The sequence below is a fragment of the Sapajus apella genome, unplaced genomic scaffold (genome assembly GCF_009761245.1).
Source record: "Sapajus apella isolate SASKATOON/1434 unplaced genomic scaffold, GSC_monkey_1.0 scaffold14, whole genome shotgun sequence".
NCBI classification, from domain to species: Eukaryota; Metazoa; Chordata; class Mammalia; order Primates; family Cebidae; genus Sapajus; species Sapajus apella.
In genome coordinates, this window is record NW_022436954.1 from 20,751,475 (window position 1) to 20,772,392 (window position 20,918).

Here is a 20,918-nt window from a genome sequence, read left to right on the forward strand (position 1 = left end):
TGGTTCTGTCCTAGATCTGTTTTAATGAAAGATGAAAAGAGAGCAAAAAGAGAAAGGAACACTGCACATCAGAATATTTGTCCAAAGTGGCTAGGCAGTTATAAAATAACAATACTCGAAGTTGATAAAAATGAAAATAAAGAAGCAATCAGTAAATACTCATGTTGAAACAAGGTAGAATAATTTACTTTCTCTAAGCAGATGGTTGAATTTGGTCAGAGTTCTGCTTAGAGACAATTAAGATGTCCTTTTTTAATATATGAGTCATAGAACATAAGTGTCACATTTTCCCTTCCCCTATTGCCTGAACACAGCATGTTTAACTCAAGTTTTCTTTGGAGGTATGGAAGGTGAGACCCTGTGTCACATCAAAAGACCCATATAAAGGGATATTTCTCAAATAGGAAGACATTCTGAATTCTGGAGAGTCCAAATATGACAATGGCTTATCCATTTCTCTATTTCCTGCTTCTGTGAGAGGGTTGGTATCAGTAAATGTGGTTGAATGAATATAGGAATGTGTTGGAAGTATGCTGATGGGGCATCTCCTTTGAGATGGCAGTAATGGGTAAGACTTCCTAGAAGATAAAATATGTGATGCCATTCCTATCACCATAGCCAGAGTGATCCTTTTAACATATAAGTCAGATGGCATTCCTCCTCTGCTCCAAACTCTTCATTGGCTCCCCACTTTCTAAGGGTAAAATAATCAAGATCCTAATAGTGGCATTGTGGCTCCACTGACCTGGTGTCTTGCCATTATCTTCAGTCACTTGGCTTCAGACGCACTAGCTTTCTGGCTATTCTTGAAACAGATCAGGCATGCTTTTGTCTTAAGGCCTTTGCCGCACCAATTATCATCTCTGCTTGAGTATTCACCTCCTGGATACATGCATAGCTACTTCTCCCATCAATTTTAAACTTTTATACAAAGGTCAGATTTTCAGAGAGGCATACTCTTCCCACCTTATTTAACACTAGACAACCCTCCTATTTCACCCCAGTGGAGATCCCACACTTGATTTCTCTTATCTGCTCTATTTTTCCCTAAAGCACTTACCAACTTCTAACACACTATATAATCTATATTTTTAATGTTTACTGTTTCTATTGTCTCTACCTTTGGGAATGAATGTGATATAAAAAGGCAGAGATTATATTTGCATGTTTTGTTTAAAAATATTTCAATTCACTCTAATAGTATCTGGCACATAGTAGATACTCAAGCAGATGCTGAATGAGTTGAGTGAATGAGTGAAAGGTGGATAGGGTGACTACGTAATGAATCTTTTAAAGGCATCTTTTGAAATGGAGTTAGTAATTAGTTCATACAAGACTGTGAATATTTTTTAAAATATGAATTATTCGCTGAAGATATGCAACTCAAACAGTAGGTATTTTGACCCTCATTCCTAAAGAAAATATTTTTCTTTGTAGAAAAAATAGAAGTCAACTTAATTACTTTCACCAGTAATTGACTATAAGGAATTCTGATTGTGACTTCACATTCACTTCTCAAATGTGTTGCAAGCTGTCATTGGGATTCTGGAAACGGTTTACCTATAAAAGCAAGTTAATAAAGAAATTTCTCAGCGAAATCCTCATTGTAGACCACAAAGTCTCTAAGAGCTCATTAAATTTTTATGCATGCAATATGTTTCTTAACTGCCTGGGTCACTTTGCTGCCAAGATACATCATGAAGGGAAAGTGATAAATCTCATGGATTTTTTTTTTCTGTCTCACCCCAAGTCTCAAGTTAGAAAGATTGTCACCATGTAGTGTTGATCTACATGGGCTAGGCTGAGAGGCGACAATGGAATGTTCAAAAGAAACTACAGTGACTCTTCTCACTTGGAGTCTTTCCGAGATGTGAACACTGAGAACCTTGGGTCCTTGGGATACTTTTATTGCTAAAGAAACGGAATTCCTTTTAAGTGGGGTTACAATGAAAAGAGGAACAGGGTTGGGGAGCCATTGTTATGCCCTCCTAGACCAAATGTGCACAGCTTTCAAGTTAAAACTTTGCATCGGAATATCTAAAAGATATCTCTATAGACCTTTGTATTAGAAACTCTCTATGATAACGTGAATCAGTGGGATGCTTTGGAACCTATGTTCATTGTGCCCACATAAAACAGGCCAGGCTCCCCTGGGGGAAAAAGAAGAGTAAACTCCTTATGCATTTGGTGGAGTTGTGGAGGGGGTGGGGGAGAGGGAGCATCAACTCAGAAGACTAAGTCAAATTCAGGCATAGAATATAAGGTATGACTTGAGAGGGAGAAGAAGAGCTATTTCTAATTAATATGTTAGTTATTCAGATATTTGATTTCTTACAGGAAAATCTACTTGTAATTTTTCAGTATCACTTTTTAGCTATAGGTATAGACTGAGGTTTAATTTTATTAATGCATTTTTGTTGCAATAAACTTGTGTATTCCAAAATTCAAAATACCCAAAAGAAAAGGAAAACATTGCAATCACAAACATAGGTTATCTTGGTAAGGCCCCAAATGGAATAGCTTTATCAGATAAATGCTTAACAGTCTTTTTGTTTGTTTTCTTACGTTTTATTTAGACATTCTGACATTAAGAAGACTTACTGGATAATAGTTTTGTGACCTACAATTGGTTGCTGCCAAAATGTGAATAAAAGGGCATTCCTTCTTGGACACTTATTATATGTCAGAATGTTTGCTACATGATAAAGGCTTTATTTCACCAAATCTCCGTGGCTATGAAAAAGAAAAAAAGATCTTAAGTCGATATAAGGGAAAACTGACACTTGCAGAATATGAATTATTTGTTCCAGATCTCACAGTTTCCAATGGAAGCAACAGTCAACTGTTTTTTGACTACTAAACGTATGCTCATTAACTTCTACATGCATACACTCTGCAATGAGAAAATAATTTTATTTCCTGCCAGTAGAATCTGATTCAGCCTACTTTATTCTATTTTAACTGGGAAAATAGCATAAACAATTTAAAAGGAAAATCATTCCTAATGCTAACAATTTAAAATAACAAAGTCACATTTACATTATATTTAGACAAATATATTTTTGCATGGCTGTAATAATCAGCATGAATAAAGTTTTATACCGTTTTTCAAATTCCATGTTATACATATTTACATGCTTTTGCAAAATTGTAAGATAGTGTTGTCGCATTTTTAGGTTTTTTTAATTTTTATTTTAGGTTCAGGGGTACATGTGCAGGTTTGTTATATACATAAATAGCATGTCATGAGGGTTTGGTGCGCAGATTATTTCATCACCCATGTAATAGGCTTAGGTAGTTTTATGATCCTCACCCTTCTCCCACCTTCCACCCTCAAGTTGGCCCCAGTGTCTATTGTTCCCTTCTTTGTGTCCATATATACTCAAAATTTAGCTCCCCCTTCTAAGTGAGAACATCCAGTATTTGGTTTTCTGTTCCTGTGTTAGTTCACTTAGGATAATGGTCTCCAGCTTCATTTATGTTGCTGTAAAGAACATGATCTTGTTCTGTTTTATGGCTATGTAGTATTCCATGGTGTATAGATACCACATTTTCTTTATTCATTCTACTACTGATTGGGTATTTAGGTGGATTCTATGTCTTTGCTACTGTGAATAGTGCTGCAATGAACAAATGCATGCATATAATTTTATAGTAGAATGACATATACCTTTGGATATATACACAGTAATGGGATTCCTGAGTTGAGTAGTGTTTTAAGTTCTAGAAATTACTTACTTGGTTGCCACAATGACTGAAATAATTTATATTGCCACCAGCAGTGTATAGCTATTCCCTTTTCTCCCTAGTCTCGCCCGCATGTTATTTTTTGACTTTTTAATAATAGCTATTCTGACTGTTGTGAAATGCTCTCTTTGTGGTTTTGATTTGTATTTCTCTAATGATTAGTGATGTTGAATACTTTTCTATATGCTTGTTGGCCATGTGTACAACTTCTTTTGAAAAGTGTCTGTTCATGTCCTTTGCCTAATATTTAGTGGGGTTTGCTTTTTGCTTGTAAGTTTGTTTAAATTCCTTATAGAATCTGGATATTAGACCTTTGTTGGATCCATAGTTTGCAAACAGTTTCTCCCATTCTGTAGATTGTTTTTTACCCTGCTGATAGTTTCTTTCACTGTGCAGAAGGTTTTCAGTTTAATTAGGTCCATTTGTCAATTTCTGTTTCTGTTGCAATTGCTTTTAGAGTCTCTGTCATGAAATCTTTGCCAGTTCCTATGTACAAAATGATATTTCCTGTGTTATCTTCTAGAGTTCTTATAGTTTTAAGTTTTACATTTAAGTTTTTAATCCATTGTAAGTTATTTTTTTTTGTATATGGTGTAAGGAAGAGGTCCAGTTTCAATCTTCTGCATATGGCTAGCCAGTTATCACAGCACCATTTATTGAACAGGGAGTCCTTTCTCCATTGCTTGCTTTTGTCAGCATTGTAGAAAATCAGATAGTTGTAGGTGTGTGGCATTATTTTGGGGCTTTCTACTGGTTCCATTGGTCTATGTGTTTGTTTGACCTGTACCATGCTGTTTTTTTTTTTTTTTACACTGTGGCCTTGTAGTATAGTTTGACGTCAGATAATTTGATGCTTCGAGCTTTGTTCTTTTGCTTAGGATTGTCTTGGCTTTTCAGGCTCTGTATTAGTCAGTGTTCTCTAAAGAGAGGGAATTAATGGGATAGGGGTATATATGAAGGGGAGTTTATTAAGGAGTACTGACTCACACAATCACAAGCTGAAGTCCCAGAATAGGCAGTCTGCAAGTAAGGAGCAAGGGGGCCTAACCCCCTCAGTGCTCCGTTTCAGATCCCTGCTTACCTCATCCCTGCTGCAACCACAGTCCACAAGAGCCCTGCCAGATGGTGGGGTGCTGGGGTAGTTGATGCAAATCTGAGCAGCAGCTACCACCAGGAGCAGCAAGTTGTCACAGGGACCTGGGCGGGAGTTTGGACTAGCCAGAGGGATGGACTGTCCCACAGAGGGAGGCAGAGTTGAAAGCAGGGAAACAGACCATAAGGCCTGGTAGGCCTCACCTCCACAGAACTCAAACTGAAGCCCTTGCTAGAGAGCTTGGCAGCAAATACACCAGTTTGACCCCAACCAGGAACATCCAGCTGGGGAAGGAGAGACGCCATTGGGAAGGTGGGGCCGATCTCACCTGCAAACAAACTCCAGGGAAGGCCCACCCACCCAACAACCTGACTGAACCTGAGAGAGCCCAGCAATGCCCTCTACAGGCCAAAAAATATACAGCACCAACCTCAACAGAAAAAAAAGTCCACTCAGAGACTTCTCCTGAAATTACCAACTTCAAAGATTAAAGGGAGATAAATCCAAAAAAATGGTGAAAAAACAGTGCAAAAAGGATGAAACCATCAAAGAACAGAACACCTCTTCTCCTCTCAGGGATCACAACTCTTCACCATGAAGGGAACAAAAAAAGACAAGGAATGAATCTAACAAATTGACAGAAACAGGCTTCAGAAGGTAGGTAATAAAAAACTTCTCTGAGTTAAAAGACCATGTTCTAACCCAGTGCAAAGAAACTAAGAACTTTGATAAAAGGTTAAATGAAATGCTAACGAGAATAACCAGCTTAGAGAAGAACATAAATGATTTGATAGAGTTGAAAAACACAGCACGAGAACTTCGTGAGGCATACACAAGTTTCAACAGCCCAATCGGTCAAGCAGAAGAAAGGATATCAGAGATAGAAGATCAAATCAATGAAATAAAATGAGAAGGCAGGATTAGAGAAAAAAGAGTGAACAAAAATGAACAAAGCCTCCAAGAACTATGGGATTATGTGAAAAAACCTAACCTATGCTTGATCAGCGTACCTGAATGTGATGGGGAGAATGAATTCAAGTTGGAAAACACCCTTCAAGATATTATCCAAGAGAACTTTCCCAACCTAACAAGGTAGGCAAATATTCAAATCCAGGAAATACAGAGAACACCACAAAGATATTCCTCAAGAAGAGCAACCCCAAGGCACATAGTTGTAGGATTCACCAGGGTTCAAATGAAGGAAAAAATCCTAATGGCAGCCAGAGAGAAAGGTTGAGTCACCCACAAAGGAGAGACCATCAGACTCACAGCGGATCTCTCTGCAGAAACTCTGCAAGCTAGAAGGGAGTGGGGGCCAATATTCAACATCCTTAAAGAAAAGAACTTTCAACCCAGAATTTCATATCTGATCAAACTAAGCTTCATAAGTGAAGGAGAAATAAAATCCTTTAAGGACAAGCAATTGCTGAGAGATTTCATCACTAGAAGACCTGCCTTATAGGAGCTACTGAAGGAAGTACTAAACATGGAAAGGAACAACCAGTACCAGCCACTGCAAAGATGAACCAAATGGTAAAGAGTAATGATGCAATGAAGGAGCCACATCAATTAATTAACAGGCAAAACAACCAGCCAGTAACAAAATGGCAGGAGCAAATTCAAACATAACACTATTAATGTTGAATACAAATGGCCTAAATGCCCCAATCAAGACACAGACTGGCAAACTGGATGAAAAGTCAACACCCATCAGAGTGCTGTATTCAGTAGACTCATCTCACATGTAAAGACTCACATAGACTCAAAGGGATGGAAGAAGATTTACCAAGCAAATGGAGAGCAAAAAAAAGCATGGGTAGCAATCTTAGTCTCTGATAAAATGGACTTTAAACCAACAAAGATCAAAAGAGACAAAGAAGGCATTATATAATGGTAAAAGGATCAATGCAACAAGAAGAGCTAACTATCCTAAATATATACACACCCAATACAGGAGCACCCAGATACATAAAGCAAATTCTTAAAGACCTACAAAGAGGCTTAGTCTCCCGCACAATAATAGTGGGAGACTTTAACACTCCACTGACAATATTGGACAGATTAAGGAGACTGAAAGTCAACAAGGATATCCAGAACTTGAATGCAGATTTGGACCAAGTGGACCTAATAGACATTTACAGGAGACTCCACCCCAAATCCACAGAATACACATTCTTCTCAGCATCACATTGCACTTAATCCAAAATTGACTGCATAATTGGAAGTAAATCACTCCTCAGCAAATGCAAAAGAACGAAAATCATAACAAACAGTCTCTCAGACTACAGCACAATCAAATTAGAACTCAGGATTAAGAAAAGCACTCAAAACTGCACAATCACATGGAAACTGAACAACTTGCTCCTGAATGACAAATGGATAAAAAATGAAATGAAGGCAGAAATAAAAAATGTTCTTTGAAACCAACGAGAATGAAGATACTATGTACCAGATCCTATGGGACACATTTAAAGCAATGTCTAGAGGGAAATTTATAGCAATAAATGCCCACATGAGAAACAAGGAAAGAACTAAAATTGACACCCTATTGTCAAAATTGAAAGAGCTAGAGAAGCAAGATCAAAAAAACTCAAAAGCAAGCAGAAAATAAGAAATAACTAAGGTCAGAGCAGAACTGAAGGAGATAGAGACAGAAAAAAACCTTCAAAAAAAATCAATACATCCAGGAACTGGTTTTTTGAAAAGATCAACAAAATAGACAGACCACTAGCTAGACTAATAAAAAAGAAAAGAGAGAAAAATCAAATAGATGCAATAAAAAACAATAAAGGGGAGATCACCACCAATTCCTCAGAAATACAAACTACCATCAGATACTACTACAAACAACTCTATGCATATAAACCAGTAAATCTGGAAGAAATGGATAAATTCCTGGACACTTGCACACTCCCAAGACTAAATCAAGAGAAGTTGAAAACCAGAATAGACCAATAGCAAGGTCTGAAGTCAAGGCAGCAATTAATAGCCTACCGACCAAAAAAAGTCCAGGTCCAGACCTGTTCAGAGCTGAATTCTGCCAGACATACAAAGAGGAGCTGGTACCATTCCTGTTGAAACTATTCCAAGCAATACAAAAAGAGGGAATCCTCCCTACTCTTTCTATGAGACCAGCATCATCCTGATGCCAAAATCTGGCAGAGACACAACTAAAAGAGAAAACTACAGGTCAGTATCCATGATGAACATTGATGCAAAAATCTTCAATAAAATACTGGCAAACTGACTGCAACAGCACATCAAAAAGGTTATCCATCACGATCTAGTAGGCTTCATCCCAGTGATGCAAGGCTGGTTCAACATACACAAGTCTATAAATATATTCACCACATAAAAAGAACCAAAGGCAAAAAACACATGACTATCTCAATAGATGCAGAGAAGGCCTTCAACAAAATTCAACAGCCCTTTATGCTAAAAACTCTCAATAAACTAGGTATCGATGGAACATATCTCAAAACAATAAAAGCTATTTATGACCCACAGCCAATATTGTACTGAATGTGCAAAAATTAGAAACGTTCCCTTTAAAAACTGGCACTAGAAAAGGATGTCCTCTGTCACCACTCCTATTCAGTATAGTATTGGAAGTTCTAGCCAGAGCAATTGTCCCTATTTGCAGAAGACATGATTGTATATTTAGAAGATCCCGTCGTCTCAACCCAAATCTTCCTTAAGCTGATAAGCAACTTGGTCAGAGTCTCAGGATACAAAATTAATGTGCAGAAATGACAAGCATTCCTATACACCAAAAACAAACAAACAGCCAAACCATGAGTGAACTCCCATTTACAATTGCTACAAAGAGAATAAAATACATAGAAATGCATCTAATACAGGAGGTAAAAGATCTCTTCAAGGAGAACTACAAACCACTGCTCAAGGAAATAAGAGAGGACACAAATAGATGGAAAAACATTCCATGCTTATGGTTAGGAAGAATCAATATTGTGAAAATGGCCATACTGCCCAAAGTAATTTACAGATTCAATGCTATCCCCATCAAGCTACCATTGACCTTCTTCACAGAACTGGAAAAAACCACCTTAAACTTCATATGGAACCAAAAGAGAGCTCACATAGCTAAGACAATACTAAACAAAAAAAAAAAAAAAAAAAAAAAAAAAAAGCTGGAGGCATCACACTACCTGACTTCAAACTACTACAAGGCTACAGTAATCAAAATAGCATAATACTTGTACCAAAACAGAGATATAGACCAATGGAACAGAACAGAGGCCTCAGAAGCAACGCCACACATTTACAGCCATCTGATCTTTGACAAACCTGACAAAAACAAGCAACGGGGAAGGGATTCCCTGTTTAATAAATGGTACTGGGAAAAGTGGCTAGCCATATGCAGGAAGCTGAAACCGGACCCCTTCCTTACACCTTATACAAAAATTTACTTCAGATGGATTAAAGATTTAAACATAAGAACTAACACCATAAAAACCCTAGAAGAAAACCTAGGCAAAACCATTCAGGACATAAGCACAGGCAAGGACTTCATGACTAAAATCCAAAAACAATGGCAACAAAAGCCAAAATAGACAATTGGGACCTAATTAAACTCCAGAAGTTCTGCACAGCAAAAGAAACAATCTTCAGAGTAAACTGACAACCAACAGAATGGGAAAAAATTTTTGCAATCTACCCATCTGACAAAGGGCTAATACCCAGAATCTACAAAGAACTAAAACAGATTTACAAGAAAAAAAAAAAAAAGCCCATTCAAAAGTGGGCAAAGGATATGAACAGACGCTTTTCAAAAGAAGACATTTATGAGGCCAACAAACATATGAAAAAATGCTCATCATAATTGGTCATTAGAGAAATGCAAATCAAAAACACGCTGAGATACCATCTCACATGAGTTAGAATGGAGATGATTAGAAAATCTGGAGACAACAGATACTGGAGAGAATGTGGAGGAAAAGGAACACTTTTACACTGTTTGTAGGAGTGCAAATTAGTTCAACCACTGTGGAAGACAATGTGGCAATTCCTCGAGGATCTAGAAATAGAAATTCCATTTGACCCAGCAATCCCATTACTGGGCATATACCCAAAGGATTATAAATTGTTCCATCATAAAGACACATGCACATGTATTTTCATTACAGCCCTGTTTACAATAGCAAAGACCTGGAACCAACTCAAATGCCCATCAATGATAGACTGGATAAAAAAATGTGGCATATATACACCTTGGAATACTTTGCAGCCATAAAAAACGATGAGTTCATGTCCTTTGTAGAGACATGGATGAACCTAGAAACCATCATTCTTGTAAACTGACACAAGAGCTGAAAACCAAACACTGCATGTTCTCACTCATAGGTGGGTGATGAACGATGAGAACACTTGGGCACAGGGAGCGGAACAACACTCACAGGGCTAGGTGTGGGGGTGGAGTGGTGGGTGGGGGGACAGTTGAGGGGGAGGATGGGGAGGGATAACACAGGGAGAAATGCCTGATGTAGGCGACTGCGAGAGTGGGGATGAAGACGGCAAACCACCATGGCATGTAAGTACCTATGCAACAATCCTGCAGGATGTAGGATGTGCACGTGTACCCCAGAGCCCAAATACAATTTAAAAAATGAAAATAAATAAAAAATAAATAAAATAAAATAAAAAAGAACAGCATGGGGGAAACAGTCCCCATGATCCAGTTACCTACCCCTTGTCCTGTCCTGGGCACATGGGGATTATGGGGAATACCATTCAAGATGAGATTTTGGGTGGGGATACAGCCAAACCATATCATCAGATAATGGAGGTTTGGGGCCAAGACTGGGGTTTTCTAGAGAGAGAATCATCTTATCTGCAAACAGGAATAGTTTGACTTCCCGTTCTCCTATTTGTATGCCTTTTATTTCTTTCTCCTGCTTGATCGCTCTGGCAGGGACTCAGCACTGTGTTGAATAGGAAGGGTGACAGAGACCACAGGTGTCTTGTTCCAGTTTTCAAAGGCAATGCTTCCAGCATTTTCCTACTTGGTATAATGTTGGCTGTGGTTTTGTCATAGATGGTTGTTATCATGTTGAAGTTTGTTCATTCATTGTCTAGTTTATTGAAAGTTTTAAAGGTGAAGTTGAGGACTAAGCCCTGATTATTTTATCTTGCCTAAATTCCTGTCCAAGGGGCCTGGGGATTCGTACCCTACACATCATAAATTGTCATCAGATGAGTTTTACTTAACCCCATATATCATGACTTACTTTTCAACCTTACTCTGGCATAACATTACGAGATGAGGAAGAAACTCAAAATATTTTACCCCAAAACATGTTTCTTTGACATATCTTGAAATGGCCCTGCAAAGCAGTCCTTTGTTGGGGAAAATTTGCATCTGTAAAAAATCTCTATTAACATAGCTAGATCTTTTTCTTCCCAATTCTAAAGAGATTAACTAGAAATCTAGCACCTTTTAAAGATCTGAATAGGAAATTTTTGTCATCTATTTTGTCTAAGAGCAGCCACTGTAAGACTTAAAAGAACCTTGGTCTCCACAATCTTTTATCTTAACCTGAATATTTTCTTTCTGCCAATCCCAGGTCTTTAGACAAACTCGAGCAATTGCCAACTAGAAAAATGTTTAAATGTACCTATAGCTTGGAAGCTATCCCACTTTGAATTATCCTGCCTTTCTGGACCCAACCAATGTATCTCTTCGGTGTATTTGATTGATATCTTATGCTTTCCTAAAATGTATAAAACCAAGCTGCACCTCGACTGCCTTAAGCACATATTCTCAGGACCTCCTGAGGGCTGTATCATGGGCCATGGTCACTCATATTTGGCTCAGAATAAACCTTTTCAAATATTTTACAGAGTTTGACTCTTTTTGTTGACAAAGGGATACAGTATTGTATTTTATCAAAATTTTCTGCATCTTTTTGTTTGGAGAAAGTTTCTTTCTGTCATCCATGTTGGAGTGTAGTGGTGCTGCTGGTGGCTCACTGCAGCCTTGACCTCCTAGCAAGTGATCCTCCCACCTAGTAGCTGGGAGTATAGGTGCATGCCATCATGCCTGGCTAATTTTTTGTATTTTTTGTAGAGATGAGGTTTTGCCATATTGCCCAGGCTGGTCTCAAATTCCTTGGCTCAAGCAATCTGCTCACCTTGGCCTCCCGAGGTGCTGGGATTACAGGCATGAGCCTTGCACTCAGACCCTTTTCTGCATCTATTGAGATAGTCATGTTGTTTTTGTTTTAGCTCTGTTTTTGTGATGAATTACATTTATTGATTTGCATGTGTTAAACTAGCCTTGCATCCCAGAGATAAAGCCTAATTGACTGAGGTGGATAAGCTTTTTGCTGTCCTGCTGGATTTAATTTGCCAGTATTTTGTTGAGGAATTTTGCATTGATATTTAAAGATATTGACCTGAAGTCTTTTTTGTTGTTGTTGTGTCTCTGCCAGGTTTTAGTATCAGGATGATTCTGGCCTTATAGAATGAGCTGGGGAGGAGTCCCTCCCCACTCAATGTTTAGAAATAGTTTACATATGAATGGTATCAACTCTTCTTTATATATCTGCTAGAATTTGACTGTGAATGTATCTGGTCCTGGGTCTTTTCTGGTTTGTAGACTTTTTCTTATTGGTTCAATTTCAGAACTCGTTATTGGTCTATTCAGGGATTTAATTTCTTCTTGGATCAGTCTTCAGAGGTTGTATGTGTCCAGGCATTCATCCATTTCTTCTGGGTTGTTGAGTTTATGAGCATAGATATGTTCATAGTAGTCTCTGAGTGATTTTTGTATTTCTGTGGGGTCAGGGGTAGCATCCCCTTTGTTATTTCTGATTGTATATTTGCATGTTCTCCTGTTTTTTCTTTATTAGTCTAGCTAGTGATCTATCTTACTAATTTTTTTTCAAAGACCCAGGTAACTGCTGGATATGTTAACTTACGAATTTTTGGTTTTATGTCTCAACTGTTTTCAGTTCTGCTCTGATTTTTGTTATTTCTTGTCTTATGCTAGCTTTGGGGTTGGTTTGCTATTATTTCTCTGGTTATTCTAGGCATGTCATTTGGTTGTTAATTTGAGATCTAACTTTTTGAAATGAATATTTAGTGCTATAAACTTCCCTCTTAACACCGTTTTAGCTGTGTCCCAGATATTTGACATGTTGTATTCTTGTTCCCATTAGTTTCAAATAATTTATTTCTGCCTTAGTTTTATTATTTATCCAAAAGTTAATCTGGACCAAATTGTTTAATATCCATATAATTATATGGTTTTGAGCAATTTTGTAAGTACTGATCTTTATTTTTATTGCACTAGAGATAAAGGATGTGGTTGGTATGATTTCATTTTTTAATTTTGAATTTTCTAAGGATTGTTTATGTCTGATTGTTTAGTCTATTTTAGAGTAGGTGCAATGTGAAGATGAGAAGAATGTATATTATGTTGCCTTTGGGTGGAGGGTTCTGCAGAAGTCTATTTAAGTCCATTTGATCAAGGGTTGATTTCAGGTCTTGAATATCTGTTAGTTTTCTGCTTTGATGATGTCTCTAATATTGTCAGTAGGATGTTGAAGTCTCTCACTATTATTGTGTACAAATCTAAGTCTCTTTCTAGGTCTCTAAGACCTTGCATTATGAATCTGTATGTTCCTGTACTGAGTACATATAAGTTTAGGATAGTGTGGTCTTATCTAATTGAGCCTTTAACCATTATGTAATGCCCTTCTTTGCCTTTTATTGATCTTTGTTGGTTAAAAGTCTCTTTTGTCTGAAATTAGAATAGCAAATACTGCTTTTTCTGTTCTCTTGCTAGAATTTTTCTCCATCCCTATACTTTGATTCTATCTGTATCATTGCATGTGAGGTGTGTCTCTTGAAGACTGCATGCATTTGGGTCTTCCTTTCTCATTCAACTTGTCACTCTTGCCTTTTAATTTGAGCATTTAGCTTTACATTTACATTCAACGTTAGTATTGATATGAGTGGATTTGTTCTTGTCATCATTTGGTGAGCTGGTTATTATGCAGGCCTCTTTGTGTGGTCCTTTACAATGTCACTGTTCTACGTACTTGTGTTTTGGTAGTGGCTAGTCATGTTCTTTCCTTTCCATGCTTAGCACTCCCTTCAAGACTTCTCATAAGGCAAGTCTGGTGATGATGAATGCTTAAGCAATTACTTGTCTAAAAAAGGTCCTATTTCTCTTTCTCTTGTAAAACTTAGTTTGGCTAGATATGAAATTCTAGTTTGAAAATTATTTTCCCTCAAAGGAAAGGAATGATTCATACAGAGGCAGTGCTCTGAGGGTGTTCTTCATGATGAGTGGCCACTATACAATGTGTAGAAGCTGGAGAGAGACTATGATGGCCTTGAAGCCACACATACCTGTGTTCTAGACCCTGCCTCCGCACCTGCTCTCTGTGCTGTTTCCTTTATGTGACTGGACTTCTAGGGTTTAGTTTGCTTATCTGTCAGATGGGAAAAGCAGTAATTAACTTGAATAATTAATTGTTCTAAGAGTGAGAGATGGTGTGTGCAGGGGGTCACTAGTTCCTGATGGTTAGTAGAAACTAAAAAAAAAAGGTAAACAAGATACAGAAAATGAAAAAGATGGAAAAGAGGAGACACATGGGTAGTATAAGCAAGAAGTTAGTGTTGGAAATTAGATACTTTTTTTGCATGAATAGTAAAGAAGTTAGTAAGATGTAATGCAATTTTATATCATCTACATCATAAAGATTAACATTCTAGTGGGACAAAAAAGAGGAGTAGAAATACATAATTTTTGGTAACAGATACATCAAACACCTACTTCTGGCTCAACACCCTTTTGGCTGAATACTTCTTAATTCTATTGTATGTTGTGAATTTATAGGAAGATGACCCGAATTAACCTGATGTCTTAGAAGGTGATTCCATAAGGAAGTGATCTCTATGCTAAAATCTTGAAAGATACTATATAGGAACTGATTAATTGAAAGGAACAACACACACCAAGGCCTTGAGGTGGGAAGGATAGTGGCGTATCTGAGCAAGTGAGGGTTGATATAACTGGAGAAAGGAAAGAGGTAACAATAGCAGGCACCAGCGGATCCAGAGAAGTGGGTGGGGCCTTGGAGGCCACAGTCGGCATTTGGCCTTTATCCTAAGATTGATGGGAAGCTACTTTTGACTTTAGGCATAGGAGAGACATGATTTTATAGTTTCATATGTAATTATTATGTGTTTAAAATTAATAGATTCAATTCAGTGAAGAATAACCAAATAATTTCTTTCTGGACATATAGGTGACTTTTGTGTGTCAAGCCGTAATATCTTTTTTTTTTTTTAATTTTATTTTACTTTACATTCTGGGATACATGTGCTGACCGTGCAGGATTGTTACATAGGTATACATGTGCTATTGTAGTTTGCTGCACCTGTCAACCTGTCATGAAGATTTTAAGCCCAAATACCAAATGTATGCAGGGCAAAATATCTTTTATAATGATTTTTTTTTTTTTTTTTTTTACTGTTCACTTACTGTGCTGAGTTCAAAATCACCCACAACATTAAAGGAGTTTCCTTAAGGTGTAAGTTTTTTTGGCGTGCGTTAAAACTTAAAGGTTAATGAAGTCATCCCCTTTAAAAGGCTAGGCTTGAAAGGACTGTTTGCTTGTCAAATGAGTTTTTTCCTTTGACAGGTACTTGGTTATCCTTTCAACAAACACAAATAATAGGCCAGCATTATGCACTATGGAGCTAGAGATAGAGCCATGAACAAAAGGGATACCTCTCCTACTCTAATGAAGCTTTTTCTTTTCTTTTTCAAATCACTATCAAAAGCCTTTCATTCTGATATTAAATCCTGCATCTATCCTGGCAGGCTTTCAAACTTATATTTTATACTGACCTTCATACTTTTATTCTTGTATTCACCTGTCATCTTCTTAACAATTCTCCATGAAAGTAGAGGCAATAGAAAGCAAAGACTAAGAACACGGATTAGGAGTGAAGCAGGCTGGAGCTCAAATTCTAGCTCAGCTACGTTTAGCACTTTTGTGCTAAGTACTTTACCGATGTCATTTTAAACTCAAAACTACCTCTTTGTGATGAATGTTATTTTCATTTGCAGACGAAAAATTAAAGCTCACAGAAGTAAAGATATTTTCCAAACGTCAGACACCTAACTTTAAAGTGTAAGACAACGCTACTCAAGGTTAGCAACTTATTTTCCATAATGAATAAAATACATTTCTTATTTTCCTGACTCAGATATTCTGCAAACCTCTTGAGGCAGGCCATCACTAGGCCTCTAAATACTTTGCCTTATTAAAAAGCAACAGGCTGCTGTTGAAAGAGTTGCCTGGCCAGAGAAAACATTTTCTCTTGTTTCTTAATGAAAAACCAAGTCTGCTGATTAAAACAAAGTAATAGTTTCGAAAGCTTCCCCTTGACAGAACATTTGCTTTCTCATTTCCTAATGAATTACTCCCCGAAGAAACTCGTTACATTTCAAGGTACAAGGCTCCCTAGAGACCTTCCCCATTCCCACCATTCACTTGCTAACATGTTCATCATTTAGGGACCCATAAACCTTGCCAAATTCCCTGAGTTGGTCTCATTGAATCTACTGCTTACCATCTTTGTAACATATTATCATCAAAATAGTTCTTTCCCAGATCAACAAAAAAGGAAACTCTCTCTCTTACACACACATATGAAATATTTTGCTTATGAGGTGGAGTGATATAATGATAACAATAATTATTGCTATTACTATTATTATAATTACAGTTTAGTCAGAGGTCTTGACTGATTGGGGTATAAACACAGAAGTTTTATTCGTTCTGATAAGAACTCTTAATCATGCTCAACTTTTTTTGCTTTCCCACAGGGGAGCAGGTGCCTTTCATGTTATGTCTAGTTTCCTAGGATTTTTGTCTCTTTAGGTTATTAAAACCGTTTTATTTTAGTTCTCAGGTTCAACTTTTTCATAATAAAACATCGAACTTCTCTCTGATAGAAAGCTCTTTTTCACCTTCCCTATATTGCAGCAGTTCCCCCTCCTTCTTCCATTGCACCTACAGAACATGGCTAAGCCAGTGGGGATGAGGCACGAGGATCTGCTCTCCTTTACACATCCCTCTTTCACTACGGTAACCTCTTGGCTGTTGGCATGACAGGAAAGAGCAAGGTAAATAGGGAAATTCGGCTTTTCCCGGGCTTCTTGGGACTGCTTTCCTGCCTTGCTGATTATTGGCTGGGTGTGGACTGGTGGTGGTTTTAAAAAGCCTCATGCTGATGGAGGCTCATATCCAGGTAATCCCACCAGACATTAGATCCCTTGTGAGGCTCAGCCCCTAAGACTCAATAATGATGTCATGTCATCTTCCTCTGCTGTGTATGTCTCTGTGCCCTCCACCCCATGGTCCCCCAAAAGCCTGGACTCGCCATCTCTCCTTTCCCTGTGACCTCACTTCTGGTAGCTATGGCACTAGTAGGGTCTGTCTTCTATGCCTGTTTATTCCTCATGTCATTCCTCCTTGAAGCTCTTTTCCCTGCCCTAGGAGCATCGGGCGGGTAGTCAGACTGGCGGAGTCCTAGCTATCTTCCTGGGATATAAATGTCACTCCCGTTCTGTGTTGTTAGAATCCTAGGGTAGCCAAAACAAAGTACCTCAACTGGGTGGCTTAAAACAGCTGAAATTTGTCTCACAGTTCTCGAGGCTTGACTTGAACAGTCAAGTCAAGCCCAAAACCAAGGTGTTGGCAGAACCACACTCTATCTGAGACTCTGAGTAGAATCCTTCCACGCCTCTTCCTAGCTTCCGGTCATGGCTGTCACTCCTTGTCACTCCTTGGCCTGTAGCTGCATCACTCCAATCTCTGCTTCTGTGGTCATATGGTGTATTAGGGTTCTCTTAGAGGGACAGAACTAACAGGAGATATATATATATAAAGGGAAGTTTATATATATGTAAATATATATATATATGAAGGGAATTTTATTAAGTATTTATATATTTATATATATATTTGTGAAGTATTAAATATATATTTAATAATATATCTCAAATATGTTATTTATAATATATATTATTTATAAATATTAAGTATTTATATATTATTTTATTAAGTATTTATATATAAGGTAAGTATTTATATATTAAGTATTTATATATTTATATAATATGTTTATTAAGTATTTATATATTATTTATATATATTTATTAAGTTTATATATATGAGATATATATAAAGGGAAGTTTATTAAGTATTTATATATCATTTATATATATATTTATGTAGTATTAAATATATATTTAATAATATATATCAAATATATTATTTATAATATTATAAATATTATTATATTTATAATTATAATTATATATATTTATATAATATAATTTTATTAAGTATTTATATATTTTATTAAGTATTTATATATAAAGTATTTATATATTTATATAAGTTTATTAAGTATTTATATATATTTATTAAGTTTATATATATATATATATATATATATCTAAAGGGAAGTTTATTAAGTATTAACTTACATCATCACAAGGTCCCACAATAGGCTGTCTGCAGGTGGAGGAGCAAGGATAGCCAGTCTGAGTTCCAAAACTGAAGAACCTGGAGTCTGATGTTTGAGGGCAGGAAGCATCCAACATGACAGAAAGATGTAGTCTGGGAGGATAGGATGTCTCTCCCTTTCATGTTTTTCTGACCATTTTATATTCGTTAGAAGCTGATTAGGTTATGGCCACCAGATTAAGGGTGGGTCTGCCTTCCCCAGCCCACTGACTCAAATGTTAATCTCCACTCCCACAGACACACCCAGGATCAATACTTTGTATCCATCAATCCAGTCAAGTTGACACTCAGTATTTACCATCACACGTGGCATTTTCTCTGTGTCTCACCATTGTTTCCTTTTAAGGACATATTGAATTTAGGGCTCACTCTACTTTAATGCAATCTCATCTAACTTAACTAATTACATTTGCAATGACTTATTTGCAAATAAGATCACATTCTGAGATACTCGAGGTTAGGATGTCAACATGTCTTTTGTGGGGAACACAACTTAACCCATAATATCCTTCCTTCTAAGCACTCTGACATTTGACAAGTGATTTCCTTGGCTTTAAGAAGGAGAACTAGACACATGATCCCATCCTCTTTCAGCTGGAATTTGAGGAGAAGAGGTAAAATGTCTCATGAGTATTGCATTATTCAAAATTAGTAACTCCCTCCTCCCACACAAGAGCTCTCTTTATATAATTTAATTTATTTTAAAATTTCATTTTAACTTTATTTTATTTATTTTTTATTTTTGAGACAGAGCCTCTCTCTGCCACCCAGGCTGGAGTGCAGGGACGTGATCTTGGCTCACTGCTACCTCCGCCTCCCAGGTTCAAGTGATTCTCCTGCCTCGACCTCCCAAATAGCTGGGACTGCAGGTGCACGCCACCACACCCAGCTTATTTTTGTATTTTTAGTAAAGCTGGGATTTCACTGTGTTAGCCAGGATGGGCTTGATCTCCTGACCTCGTGATCCACCCACCTCGGCCTCCCAAAGTGTTAGAATTACAGTTGTGAGCCAACACACCATGCCTCATTTCATTTTTTTAACAGTACTGCAGGGAAGGAAGTTAGATGACAGCTAGGCTTACTGGAGTTCTGCTTTTCTGAAAGACATAAGGTGAAGTAGTCAGCCCAAGAGCTAGCAGTTTGGAATTTATAATGTTCTCTCTTGATCACTTTTGTTCTCAGCTGTGGACTTTAGTTACCAATTCAGGTAAATAGAAAAATACTATCCAGTACCTCATAGTATCTTGTTTCATTAGTAATACTGATGCCAATAATAATGTTAATAATAAATAATGGTAATTTTTCTCACTAGCTTTTTTGTGGGTGATTAGGTCTGGCCTGACATTAATCCTTTACATATACTGTTATATTTAATGTTTTAAATGAAAGTATTTATTTTCTTTATTTTTAAGCATTTTGATTCTGAATTTCTTTTAGCTTTGTAGAAAAGTGAAAAAAAATATGAAATTTCCATCTGTCTCTCATCTCACTTCCCTTAATGTTAATATCTTACATAAGTTTAGCATACTTATCAGGACCAGGAAATTAACCTTGTATAAAAACTTTTAAATAAATTATAAAGTTTATTCATATTTCACTAGTTTTAGCACTGATGTTTCCCTCCCGGATTCCTATCCACCTATCCAGAATCCCACATTGCATTTAGTAGTTCTTTCTTTTTAGTTTTCTGGAGTTTCTAGCAGTTCCTTAGCCTTTCCTCGATTTCTGTTTTTCTTATGTCCTTGACACTTTTGAGGAATATCAATCAATTTTGTGTGTGTGCCAAAAGTCCTTGAGTTTAGGTTTATCTGATGTATGCTCATGACTTGACAGATGGAGGATATGTATTTTGTCAAAAATACTTCAGAAATGATGCTGTATATCTTCTCAGTGCATCAATCCTTGGGTTCACGATGTTAATATGTGTTATTAAAAGTAATGTTGGCCTCAGTCACTTGATAAAAGTGGTTTTGCTAGGTTTCACCATTGTGAAGTTATCTTTTCCTTTATATGTCATAAATGCTGTGGTGAGATACTTTGAGACCATTTTCACCCTGTTTCTACTCAAACTTTGCTTACTAATTTCAGCATGTATCCTGGATCTCGTCTGCCACAGTTGTTACTGTGGTGTCTACCTAATGGTTACTTTTTATCTTCTTCTTCTCTTCTGCATTTATTAATTGGAATTGAACTGCAGGGAAGTGTTGTTCTTTCTACCCCATTTATTGATTTACTTATTTTTTAAATCAGCCTGGACTTGAAATTTTTTTATAATTTATGTTATGATTCAATGCAATCAGTATATTGTTGTTCAGACTGTTCCAGATTTGACATATAGATGAACATGTATGTAAGATTTAATAAATATACATGTATTTTCCAGCTATTTCCAGTGACAGGGCCTAGAATCAATGGTATCTCAGTACCAAGGAGTACATCTAGTCTCCGGTTCTTGGTTTATAAATGCGATTTTTCAATAAAAGAAACCAGAGCTCCTTGAA